General features: G+C 37.9%; 1 protein-coding gene across 6 annotated transcripts in view; it reads right to left on the minus strand.

The window, feature by feature from the left end:
- TPST1 (tyrosylprotein sulfotransferase 1) overlaps window positions 1-10,854 on the minus strand; it is a 353,853-nt gene that overhangs the window by 241,672 nt on the left and 101,327 nt on the right. The window lies entirely within an intron of this gene.

Below are 10,854 nucleotides of genomic sequence, written 5' to 3' on the forward strand. Positions count from 1 at the left end.
AAATCAGTTTTTAAAAAATAGATCTTTAGAAAATCTCCAGAAATATGTACCAATGACTAAACTATGTGCTTAACACAACATTATGCATTATGGACTCTAAATTTTTGCTTTTTCTCATAGTTTTCTTCAACGTACATACACACACACACACCCACTTTTTTTTTTTTTTTAAGATTTTTTTTAAGATTGTAGCACAATCACGGTTCACTGCAGCTTTGACCTCCCAGACTCAAGGGATCCTCCCACCTCAGCCTCCTGAGTAGCTAGGACTATGGGCACTTGCCACCACACCTAGCTAATTTTTGTATTTTTTATAGAGTCAGGGTTTTGCCATTTTGCCCGTCCTGGTCTCAAACTCCTGGGCTCAAGTGATCCACCCACCTTGGCCTCCCAAAGTGCTAGGATTACAGGCGTGAACCACTGCGCCCAGCTGTACATATACATTTTTTAACTCTAAAGGTTAAAATACTAGTCTTACAACCAGGGATTCTGAATTCAGATTTACTGTGAACTAAATATAATTTATCCCTCTCCTTTCTTTCTGTAAACTCTAATATAATCCTTCCTTCCAATTATAGTCCAGAGCACAGAATTAATCAGAAGCCTTAGTTTCTGACAAACTTTCATCATTGGTTTATGCCTGGCCTCCTGTTATTTATTTAGTAATATAATTTATTATTTTTAAGTAATGCAATAAACATTCCCCTTTGAAGAATTATGACTTGATAGTTTCACATGCAGAGAAAACACATAACTCCAGCCAGATATGATTACACAAAAAGGAATCTGGAGTTTGAAATCCCCCTGGGCTCTTGTGGTCCACTAGACACTCATTATCTCTAAAACACAAATACTGTAAAACAGCTGATAACATGCATGTTTACATATTTTCATTTGTTTCAAAATATTTTGGCAGCTTTGCAAATCTCGGACTCAGTTCTAGGAAAGTTCAACAGTCTTGTGCTGCCTAGAAACAGATGAATAAATGTTGTCAATACTTATATCAAGAAGAAAAAAAATTAGTCAGTCTAGAAGCATGATATTCTTTCTATTCCAACGGTAGATAGAATTTAGAAGAATTCTATTTCTTTTAAGAAAAAGAAATGGTTCAGTGTATCAACTTTCAATGAAGTTGGAAAAGATGGACTGGAATGTGAATTGAGTTGGGAATGTGTCGTGACTGTGAAATAGGAACCTCTTACTCTTACAGAAAGTAGTACAGAGGAAATTTAGCATTAAGGCATTGATTTCCTGGTGGGGGGAAGTTTAGTGTGCAGAATGATTAGGAAATCATATTATTTGACCACAGGACATTTATCAGGCAGGAATGCTATTATTTCTGTTCAAAGGAAATAGTCCCAAATCAAGTTTTCAGAGACACTGAAAGACAGTTAATATATACAAGTAAAGTCAACAGTAATTTCATCAATTTCCTTTCACTGGAGTCCTTTTCCCCTCTTTTCTCAAACTGGGGAACTTTTACTTATCCTTTAAACATGAGAATACAGTAGTGCCATCTCTGAGCTCACAGGGCATTCTGAATGCCCTGCTCTTATGGCAGTTATCATACCGAATTACCATTAATTGTAAATCTATCTTCTTCATTGGACTTAAGGAGAGACGTAGAGTCTTAATCATCTTTATATTCTAGATGGAGGAACAAACAGACATGTGGATCAAAGAAGAATAAAAGAGTAAGATCCTTTCATAGTCATCTCCATTTTTACAGTTGATAGACTCACAGAAGTTTCTGAAACCAATTTACAGCATAGATTGAACATAAAAAGACAGAAAAAGTGACTCTGTTGGAGCCTCCCTGATTGCAACCTGCTGATACAACATTATAAAATACTGGCATTCATTCTATCATTCTATTCAATTCTTGCGAGAAGAAAATTAAAGAAGTTTTACCTTTTAAAAAAATTAAAGGCCAGGCATGGTGGCTCACCCTTGTAACCCCAGCACTTTGGGAGGCCAAGGCGGGCAGATCACGAGCTCAGGAGTTCAAGACCAGCCCGGCCAACATGGTGAAACTCTGTCTCTACTAAAAATACAAAAATTAGCCAGGCATGGAGGCGGGTGCCTGTAATCCCAGCTACTTGGGAGGCTGAGGCAGGAGAATCATTTGAATCCGGGAGGCAGAAGTTGCGGTGAGCCGAGATAATGCCACTGCACTCCAGCCTGGGTGACAAAGCAAGACTCCATCTTAAAAAAAAAAAAAAAATTAAAAACACTGTATAGGAAGCTGGGCACAGTGGCACATGTCTGTAGTCCCAGCTACTTAGGAGGGTGAGGTGGGAGAATCACTTGAGGCCAGGAGTTCGAGACCAGCCTAGGCAACATTGGGAAACTCTGTCTTGGGGCGGCGGGGGGACTTAGAAAAATTGTTAAAAACCATTGTATAGTATTCTCTTTTGCTTAATTACACTTTAAAATGTTCACGAGGGAAAAACAAAAAAATCCAGGCATGAAAAAAAAGAAAAGAAAAATGGTAGTGATACGGTTAGGCTTTGTGTCCCCATCCAAATCTCATCTTGAATTATAATCCCCATAATCCCCACGTGTCAAGGGAGAGACCAGGTGGAAGTCACTGAATCACGGCAGAGGTTCCCCCATGCTGTCCTAGTGATAGTGAGTGAGTTCTCATGAGATATGATGGTTTTATATGCGGCTCTTCGTCCTTCACTTAGCACTTCTCCTTCGTGACTTGTGAAGAAAGTGCCTTGCTTCCTCTTGACCTTCTACCATGATTTTAAGTTTCCTGAGGCCTCCCCAGCCATGCTGAACTGTGAGTCAATTAAACCTCTTTCCTTTATAAATTACCCCGTCTTGGGCAGTTCTTTATAGCAGTATGAATATGGACTAATACAGGTAGAAAACCTAAGAAGTTCTCTCTAGCCACCAACATCAAGACTTTGATATAAGAAAGAACAGAATACATTTTCAAAATCAGTAATTTTAATCTTGTTTTTTTGCCTGGAAGAACATTCTATGTAAACCACATTTCAGATATGAGTGTTTTGTCTTGTTTTTTTGTTTTGTTTTGTTTTGTTTTTTTTGAGACAGAGTCTTACTCTGTCACCCAGACTGGAGTGCAGTGGCAAAATCTTGGATCACTGCAAAACCTCTGCCTCCCGAGTTCAAGCAATTCTCCTTCCTCAGCCTCCCAAGTAGCTGGGATTACAGGAACCCACCACCAGGTTTGGCTAATTTTTAGTAGAGACAAAGTTTCACCATGTTAGCCAGGCTGGTCTTGAACTCCTGACCTCAGGTGATCCACCTGCCTCAGCCTCCCAAAGTGCTGGGATTACAGGTGTGAGCCACTGCACCGAGCCGAAAATGGCTATCATTGCGCCAGCATTTAAAAGTTGAAATCCAGATATCTTTTTTTTCCCATTTTAAGTAGATTTTAATAAAAGTATATATGTAAAAAGTTTATATGTAAAGGAAAATGTGCAAACCATAGCTAAACAGCTCAATGAAATTCTATGGAGTAAACACAGATTGAGAAATAGAAGATGACCCAGTGGCCTTCCTTGTTCCTCCTTCTAGTCATAATGTATCCTTTCCTCCAATAAAAGTAACTCTGAACTTTACAGGAATGGAATCATACCCTACCCCTGATAACCTCCATTCTACTTTCTATCTCTATGAATTTACCTATTCTATGTACCCCCTAAGTCAAATTATACAACATTTGTCCTTTTGTGTCTGGCTTATTTCACCTAGCACAGTGTCTTGAAGTTTCATCCATATTGTAGCATGTATCAGAATTTCATTCCTTTTTAAGGCTGAATAATATTCCTTTGGGATCAATCGATCCATCTTTACCACATTTTGTTTACCCATTCATCTGCAGATGGACATTTAGGTTGTTTCCACCTTTTGACTATTGTGAACAGTGCTGCTATGAACACTGGTGCATAAATATCTGTATCCCTGCTTTGACCTCTTTTGTATATATACACAGAAGTGGAATTGCTGGATCAAATGGTAATTCCATAATTTTTTGAGGAACTACCATACTATTTCCCATGTATTTTTTATTATAAGCATCCTAGTGGGTGTGAAGTAGTATCTGATTATAGTTTCGATTCACCACAAATTGGGTGATTCAAGAGGAACCAACTCTGGCTGACTTAAACTACTAATTGGGTGATGTAAATTTTTATTATTTGAGTTGCAAGAATTCTTTATATAATCTGGATACCAATCTCTAGATAGCATCTGTGGGTTGTCTTTTCACTTTCTTCATAACATTTATAATACAAAAGTTTTTAGTTTCGATGCAGCCCAATTTGGATTTATCTCAGGAATGCTAGGGTGTTTCAATGTAAGATAATCATCCAGTGTAATACATAATAATAAAATATAAAGAAAAACACATCATCTCAATACACACAGAAAAAAACACTGGGCAAAAGTCAACATCACTTCATAACAAAACACTTAGCAAACTAAGAACAGAAGAAAGCTTCTTTAACATGATAAAGGACGTTTATTTAAAAATCCACAGCGGGCCAGGCACAGTGGCTCACGCCTGTAATCCCAGCACTTTGGAAGGCTGATACGGGTTGATTGCCTGAGCTAAGGAGTTCGAGACCAGCCTGGTCTGGATAGATGGCCCAATTAAAGAATCAAAATAAAGTGAAAGAAATCAACTCTAAAGAAACACAATTTTGCAAGTCATGTATCTGCTATGGGGTTAATATTCAGAATTATGTAAAGAACTTCTACAATTCACAGCAAAAAATCAAATAATCCAATTAAAAATGAACAAAGTATTTTTCCCCAAAGATGATACATAAATAGACAACAAGCATATGAAAAGATGCTCAACATCACTAATCATCAGAGAAATGCAAATCAAAACCATAATGAGTTACCATTCATATCCATTAGAATGGCTACTATTTAAAAACAAAAACAAAAACAAAAACAGAAAATAACAAGTGTTGGTGAGCTGTGGAAAACTGGAACCTTTGTGCACCACTGGAACCTTTGTGCACTACTGGAAGGGATGTAAAATAGTGCAGCTGCTATGGAATAACAGTACGGCAGGTTCTGTTACAAGTTCTGGTACAGACATACAATGAAATACTATGCAGCCTTAAAAAGGAAGTCCTGTCACATCCTGTAACATGGATAAAACTTGAGGACATTATGCTAACTCAAACAAGCCAGTCACAAAGAGACAAATACTATTTGATGCCACATGAGGTACTTAAATCGAGGCAAAAGTAAAATAGGGACCGCCAGGAGCAGCGAGGAGGGGAGTGGGGAGAAGAAGAATGGAGAGTTATTGTTTAATGAGTATAAAGTTTACCGTTTTTCAAGATAAAAAGTTTCTGAATCTGTTTTACAACACTGTAAATATGTTTAATTCTACTGAGATGTACAGTTATAAATCTTTAAGACAGTATTTTATGTCATGTGTTTCTTACCACAATGAAAAGAAATCAATTCCAGGCAGATTACAGATCTAAAAGAGAAAGGTAAAGCAATAAACTTTTCATTAGATAACATAGGAGGATATATTCAAGGACTTGAATTGGAAAAAAGATTTATTAAATGGTATGCCAAAAGCACTAAAGAAAAAGATCACTAAATTAGGCATTAAAATTAACTTCTATTTTTCAAAAGACAGCCTTAAGAGAGAGAAAAGGCAAGGCAGATAGATGGGAGAAATTATTTGAAACACACATGAAGTGTACATATCAAAACATATAAATAATTCCTAAAAGTCAATGAGAAAAAAGCAAATGATTCAAAAGAAAACCAGGCAAAGAACCTGAACTGGCACTTCACAACATAGGCTACTGGTCAATGACATATGAAAAGGTGCTCAGTCTCAGTTACTAAGGAAAATACAAATGTAAACCAAAATGAGATATCAATAGACACGAGGAAGAAAACTACAATTTTAGAAGAGTAAACTGTACAAGGTATTGGCAAAGTAGAAGAACTGAAGTTCTTACACAGCTGCTGGTTAGAGAGTAAACAGGTATAATCACTTTGAAAAACTCTTTGGCACTATCTCTCAAATTTACACCTACAGATATCCTTTGACCCATCCTTTTCAATCTCTGATGGAAAAGTTTATTAACTCAGCAGGCCTCGTTGCACATTCCCAAGACAGGCCTGTTTTCAGGACTGGCTATTGGCTGCCTCCTATCATAGAATGTTATGTCTGATAAGAAATGTTTCATGTGTCTGAGGCCTTGGGCCATGCTGTACTGGTTTAACCAGATAGTTTATGCTAACAATGTGATTTATGGTTGACACCTGCTTTTTCTCTGGGGATCTGGAGCCTGACCCTGAAGTCAGTTGTGCAGGTACTACCAAATGCCTATGTCATGACTGACCCCTAATAAAAACTCTGGACACAAAAGCTCAGGTGAGCTTCCCTGATTGGAAACATTTTGTGTGTGTTGTCACACATGTTGCTGGGGAAATGACACATGTCCTGTCTGACTCCACTGAGAGGGCACATTGGAAAGTGAGCAGCTGGTTCCTTCCAGACTTTGCCCATGTGCCTTTTCCCTTTGTTGATTTTTACTTCATATCCTTTTGCTGTAATCAACTATAATCATAATCATAAGAACTTCTGATTACTACGAGTGGTCTTGGGAACTCCCAATATCACTCCCAGGCATATTCCCAACAAAAATGCATTATTCATGTTCACCAAATGATATGTACAAAGATACTGTGTATCAACATTAAAACAGAGCCAAACTAGAAAAAAGGTCCAAATAGTTATGTAATTATAGCATAATATTAAATAACAAAAATGAACAAGGCCGGGCGCGGTGGCTCACAACTGTAATCCCAGCACTTTGGGAGGCTGAGGTGGGCAGATCACCTGAGGTCAGGAGTTTGAGACCAGCCTGACCAACATAGTGAAGCCCCATCTCTACTAAAAATGCAAAATTAGCCGGGCATGGTGGCACATGCCTGTAATACCAGCTACTCGGGAGGCTGAGGCAGGAGAATCACTTGAACCTGGGAGGCGGAGGTTGTGGTGAGACGAAATCATACCATTGCACTCCAGCCTGGGCAACAAGAGTGAAATTCCATCACAAAAAAAAAAAAAAAACAAAAAACAAAACTATGACTACATGCAAAAGCATGAATCTTACAAATGTTAAAAAGAAAGAAACCAGGCCGGGCGCGGTGGCTCACGCCTGTAATCCCAGCACTTTGGGAGGCTGAGGCGGGCGGATCACGAGGTCAGGAGATCGAGACCATCCTGGCTAACATGGTGAAACCCCGCCCTACTAAAAATACAAAAAATTAGCCGGGCGTGGTGGCGGGCGCCTGTAGTCCCAGCAACTCGGGAGGCTGAGGCAGGAGAATGGAGTGAACCCGGGAGGCGGAGCTTGCAGTGAGCCGAGATTGTGCCACTGCACTCCAACCTGGGGGACAGAGCAAGACTCCGTCTCAAAAAAAAAAAAAAAACAAAAAAAGAAAGAAACCAGACACAAATGAATATTGTCAATCCTCCCAGCCAAAGGCTACCAGGAACATAGCTGTAGTTGAACACGTTAGGTTCATTATTCATTTCAGCAAGGAATAACACATATAATTGGGAATTGTGGAATGTCTCAGTAAAAGAGTATTAGAAAAGACTATTACATGATTCAGGTTTTGGTTAGGTGATTTTGGGTTTCTTCCAGATTGGGTGCTACCAGGAAGCGGGGACGATTTTTGATTTAGGACAGAAATTATCTTTGGAGAAAAGTAAAGAGGAGGAGGGAATAATTTGGAGGGGTAGGAGGGGAGCTTCCAGGGTACTGCTAATGCCTCCCTGGAAAGAAAAATAAATATTTCGGGGTTGAAAAATGATGGGAAAACAGAAAGCTACTGGCAATAGTTTGGACACTCTTCATCCAATTACAAAACACGGTCAATGGACTTTCACTACAAGATGAAGCTTGCTATGCTCACTTGCCTATCAAGTCAGTATTTAAGAGAATGACAAGATGAAGCTTGCTATGCTCACTTGCCTATCAAGTCAGTATTTAAGAGAATGTGTTACTTGTTGAAATTCAAAATATATTAGGTGAAAAACATATCAAGCATTTGCATGAAGTCCACTGGCACTTATTCAAGCTTTCAAATCTCAAAACTATGTATCTGGACAATGCAACACTGAACTTCTATCAAATTCAGCTACTTTGATTCAATAACAAAAAAGGATATGAGAACATTTAGAGATCTCTATCTTCTCGAAGAAAACAAGTACAGCAGGCTGACAATGAAGACCTAGGAGTTCAACTGCTGAAACACTTCAGATCAACTTTTGATGTTTTAAAAGGAACAAAAGAGTATTTTTTTAAAGTAGCAGGCAGGCTAAAAATAACCCAAAATGTATTTTTTTAATTAAAATATACTGGACACGTTAAAGAGCAGATTAAACAGATGAAGAAAGAATGAGTGAATCAGACAATTGATCTAAAGCAATTATCTAGCAGATAGAGGTAAGAAGGCAGAAAACATGAAAGAATTGTTAAAATATCTGGAGGACAGAATGCAACATTTTAATATTCAACTAACTGGAGTTCAAAGGACAAAATGGAGAGCACGGAGAAGAAGAAATATTCAAAGAAAAATGGTCGAGAATTTTACAGAACTGATAAAATACAGGAAATCATATAAATATACAAAACAAAACAAATGAGAAAAGCCACAGTTAGCTATATTGTAGTAAAATTGGAAAATACAGTTATATAAAGAAGACCTTAAATATCAGAAAGTCACCCACAAAGAAATAGCAACTACGCTGATATTAACTTCTCAATTGCAAAACTAGGGCCCAGAAGATGTTAAAATATCTTCAAAGTGCTGATGGAAGATTACTATAAACCTAGTCTATTCAATAAAACAACATTTCAAGGATTAGAGTGAAGTAAAAATATTCACAAAGTCTCAGTCTACCATCAATTTGCCTTTACTAAAAAAACTTCTAGGCTGGGTGTGGTGGCTCACGCCTATACTCCCAGCACTTTCAGAGGCCAAGGCGGCGAGTCACAAGGTCAGCAGATTGAGACCAGCCTGGGCAATATTGTGAAACCGCATCTCTACTAAAAATACAAACATTGGCCAGGCGTGGTGGTGGGCACCTGTAGTCGGAGCTACTTGGGAGGCTGAGGCAGGAGAATCACTTGAACCCAGGAGGGGGAGGTTGCAGTGAGCTGCGATCATGCCACTGCACTCCAGCCTGACAACAGAGTGAGACTTCGTCTCAAAAAAAAAAGAAAAAAAATTCTAAAGAATGTACTTGGGGGAAAAAAAAGGAAACCAATCTGAGAAAGATGATCTTAGATGCAAGAAGTAATTGTGAGCATGGGAAATGGTAAACATATACATAAACATAATACTGTCCATATAAAGTAACAGTAATGATGATGCCTAACATATAGTGTTAAAAAAAAGAACTTAAATACTCAACAGTAATAGCATAAGTATTAAAAGGGTAGTTATCAGAGTTAGGATGTTTGTGTGGGGATTTAAAAATATTAAATAGCTTTATCAAGTAGAGTTTGAACAGTTATATATATATATATATATTTATTTATTTTTGAAACAGAGTCTTGCTCTGTCGCCCAGGCTGGAGTACAATGGCATGATCTTGGCTCGCTATAACCTCTGCCTCCAGGTTCAAGCGATTCTCCTGACTCAGCCTTCTCAGTAGCTGTGATTATAGGTGCCTGCCACCCCGCCTGGCTAATTTTTGTATTTTTAGTAGAGACGGGGTTTCGCCATGTTGGCCAGGCTGGTCTGGAACCCCTGACCTCAGGTGATCCACCCGCTTTGGCCTCCCAAAGTGATGGGATTATAGTCATGAGCCACCGTGCCTGGCCTGACAGTAATATTTAAAGGTTAACAAAATAATAAATATGTGTAATGTCTACAATAATAGTAAGAGAAGATGGAATTTTTTTTAAATCATGCAAAAAGAAAACAGGCCACAAAAGCACAAAAGAAATGGGAAAAATAAAAAGCATTTGAAAATATAGTTTTAAAAAAGGGACAATAGGTCTGCAATCCCAATAAACGTAAAAGCCCTACACTTGCTAGAAAAACAACATAGGTAAGATTAGACTAACTACAATTCTAACTATAGGCTATTAAAAAAAAAAAACATTAAAACACAAAGACTCAAAGAATGAAATTTATAAAAACGATATACTAGGGAAATTATAACCAAAAAATATTGGGGATAGCTATAGTAGTATCAAACAAAATAGTTTTTAAATAGGCTTCCCAAATTTAGCAAAAACAAACAAAACATAGGATGCCTAGTTAAATTTGAATGTCAGATAAACAATAATTTTTTCAAAAGGAATAATGAATATTTAATTAAATGTTCAATTAAACAAGCTAGAAAAGGAGCAACAGAATACAGCCAAAGAAAGTATTACTTGAAAATACTAATAAGAGAGACAAACCAGTAGTGAGGTTATCCCCAAAATAAGCAAACCTCCCACCAAAACTCTATAGGTAGCATAAATCAGTAATATTAGGACCAAGAAGTACATATAACTAAAGATACAGATTTTTGAACACATTCATTAAATACTACAAACAACTTTATCACAAGTGGTGCAAGATCAGAGATAACCAGCTCCACACGTTTATGTCTTTCCATGCCAGACTTTTTTTGTAAACTTTTATTTTAAGTTTAGGGGCACATGTACAGTTTTGTTCTATAGGTAAACTCATGTCATAGGGGTTTGTTGTACAGATTATTTCGTCACCCAGGTATTAAGCCTAGTACCCATTAGTTATGTTTCCTGATCCTCCCCCTCCTCCACCCTCCACCCTCCAGTACACCCCAGTGTCTTGTTC

This window comes from Pongo abelii, chromosome 6 (genome assembly GCF_028885655.2).
Source record: "Pongo abelii isolate AG06213 chromosome 6, NHGRI_mPonAbe1-v2.0_pri, whole genome shotgun sequence".
Taxonomy (NCBI): Eukaryota; Metazoa; Chordata; class Mammalia; order Primates; family Hominidae; genus Pongo; species Pongo abelii.